We start from the raw sequence: 3,415 nt of genomic DNA on the forward strand, positions 1-3,415 counted from the left end.
GAAAGCCATTAAATGAGTGCTAAATGTATATTTGGTTTTTGTTTTTTTTACTGTGGCTGAGTCTTCCAATTTCAAAGAGGCTTTCAGAGGCATTTTTGAAGCTGAGACTTAGTATGATGACACAAATCTTTGGGGAGTAATTCTACACAGAAACTGCCAGGTGGCTAATTTGGGACTCATTAGCAGATGTATTGTCGATCTCTTTTACACCTCTCCGGGTGTACTTGTTCTTGAATGATAAATGAGTAAAACCCTGCACTGTATTGACTAACGTTATCTAAATATTTAGATTTTTTTTTTTTTTTTTTACCTTTGTAAAAATGTCAAATAACAATAGACTTTGACATTTGTTATGTCTTTCATGAAAGATCATGTGGGGGCATCATCACAGTGAAAAAGAAATCACTGATTAGTTTTGCTCTAAAACCTGTCAAACTGTTTGCTACGTTTGAGATATGCAGATATCATCATTTAACACACCCTTTTTGACACACTGAATACTTAGCTATACCTGCCGGTATAACAGCCACCCCATTCAGCTTTTCAACCTTTGGTTAATCATGTGCTCACATGATTAACTGTCGCAACCGCTATGTTTTTTTTTTTGTTTTTTTTACCTGAGTGACAGTTTCATTTTCCTATCAATACAATCTCAAAGAACATCATAGTCCCATCTATTTAGTGCACGGGGGAAATAAGCACTTAGATTAAGCTGAGAAATGTGAGATCCGTGCCTTTTTGGGATATATTGAGAGTGTTCAAAAGACTTGCAGAAGATCAGATCTGTCATGGACCTGGGCCATGTTGGCCCAGTATTCTTGGTTCCTTGTATTTTCGCTCCTTATTTAGGCCATGTTTTCTGAGGTGTCCTGTTGTGGTGTTCCCTAAGTGTTTTCCCTTTGTGACTCTTACCCCCTGTGTGCCCCTCTGTGTATTTATGAGCTCTCATCTCTCTTTGTGTTTATTCCATGTTTCCCCCAGCCTGTTATGTCTGTGTTCTCCCTGTGCTCTCTCTCCTCCTGTCTGAACCTCTGTGTACTTCCTGTTTTACTTTGACAGTCTCTCGTCAGTATGCGTCATGTTATGTTCACTCCTGCCCTGTCTCGTTATGTTTATCAGTGTCACCTGTGTTCCCCACCTGTGTGTAATCTCCCTGTGTTCTCTGAGTGTATTTAAGTTATGTCTTCTGTTATGGTAGTTGCTGGTTCGTCTGTGTTGTTTCCCCTCGGTCTCCCTGCGTCTCTTCATGTGTATTTCCCCGGATCTCCCTGCACCGTCATTCCTGGTTTGTGTTGTTAGTTTACCCAGTTTAGGTTTTCGGTTTCATGTTCACACCCCGTTGCTGTTTGTACCCACTGCTGTAAATAAACACTCACCTGCACCAGAGCTGCCGCCTTTTGGGTCCTTACTACAAATCCACACGGCTTGCCCCGCAAACCGTGACAAGATCATTTTGGGGGATTTGTTAATTATTTTGTGCTTTTCAAGACACTAAAGCAGAAAAGTATAAGGAGGCATGGTTACAGGTGAAGTGCTAGAAATGTAGTTGTCCTAGTGTGCCAAATGTGCTAGTTACTATGAGTACTACAAATGTTTGTGTTCAGTTGCTTTCAAAACAAAAGCATTTGTGTCAGGGGTAGACATTTGTTCAAACACAAATAAGAGAAATAAGACACTGCAGACCGACTCAGAGAGTTTTAGAAACGTGTGCACGGGTGAATGTCTCTGAGAAGACACACACACACCGAGTGCAGGCTTTGGTTGCTTTATTTATAGGAGAAAGTAAGTTACATAGTACTTCCTCTTCTGTAAGCAGTCGGGAAGAGGTTAGACGTTAACTCAGTGCTTATCTGACCTCACACCCACTCACATACTGAAATATAACAATTAGAGATGGCACGATACCACTTTTTTATGTCCGATACCGATACCGATATCATAAATTTGGATATCTGCCGATACCGATATGAATCCGATATAGTGTTTTTTAATCAACAAAACTGTTTTTTAAATATCTTGCTGCATTTTGTATAAGTTCATACTCAAGTTTAAAACAACAACTACACTAAAGCTATTCTGTTATACCTGTATGCAAAAAAAAATATTTCATAGTTCAGCAATACTGATCAATCTGATAAACTTAAACCTACACCATCCTCCCTATTCTGGTATTTTAAAGAGTACTTAGCATAAATATTAAGCAACCTAACTAATAGGGTTCCAACTCCCAGCAACAACAAAAATAAATAAATAAAAAATAGGGAACCACCCCTCACGCTCCACCTCATGATGCTTAATCGACGTAATCAACCTTAATTTGATGCAGTGTGAAAAAAAATGCACAGAAATCAATTCTTTTTCAAGAAATATTAAATAGATTCAACATCTTTCTTCAACAAAATTGCAGACTGCACAGATGGTACCTGTGCCAAATACTATAGCTTACTAGGGTATATTAGACTTAACAGTTACTATATGCAGTAATGGACTTCTATACATTTTACATCAGATTAAAACTTTGGGTGTAAGATTCAGATAAATATTAAATAATTAAAAGCGAGACATTTTAAATGAGAATAAGAAAGAAAAGTATGTCTTTGTGCCCCCCTTTTCCCTGTTCATGCCCTATCGGCCCCCCTGGCTAAACTTTGCTAGATCCGCCCCTGCACAGTTACAGCCGTCAGCTGCGTAGAAAAAGATCCTCGAGTAGAAAGTAATATTAAATAAATTCTAACAACAGCTGATCAAGCTTAAACGTGCTGCTGTTGTTTAGCCGCTGGTTTCCTCTTTCTGGTGCAAAGTGGGCCAAAAGCAAACAAGAGAGACGGAGTCGCGACAGAAAAGCCGATCAGCTGATCGTTAAGCAGTTTCATGATTGAAGTAGCAGCCGGAGAGCGAGAGGCAGTCGCTCGTTAAGCTTAAGCAGGAATGCTTTACAAACATTCAGAGATGGACTTACACACTTGCTTTACTTCTCTCGGGATAACTTTGTCGGAGATGAAATGCCGGGTTGCTAGTGAAGCTCCAAATGCTATCCAGACCACCGACAGGTCCCGCATGCCACAGCCGCTCTATCACGTGATGCATACTGCTCCGACGTGCTAACGTTCTGAGGTGAGTTACGGCGTATTGCAAGTTTTGTGAGGTGCTTTCGTGATATTTAATGGATCGAATTACATTTTGTTATTTTTCTCCGATATCCGATCCAGTAATTTAGGTCAGTATCGGACCGATACCGATACGTAATATCGGATCGGTCCATCTCTAATAACAATACAGAAGTATATCATGCTTATCTGACATCACATATTGAAGTAAGGAATGCATCATGTTCTCTTTAACAATAAGCTTGGTTAATGTTGAAATATATGAACACACAAAATATAAGGCACACTTGATTATATTGTATAATGTA

Source organism: Simochromis diagramma, unplaced genomic scaffold (assembly GCF_900408965.1).
Source record: "Simochromis diagramma unplaced genomic scaffold, fSimDia1.1 OVJJ01000563.1, whole genome shotgun sequence".
Taxonomy (NCBI): domain Eukaryota; kingdom Metazoa; phylum Chordata; class Actinopteri; order Cichliformes; family Cichlidae; genus Simochromis; species Simochromis diagramma.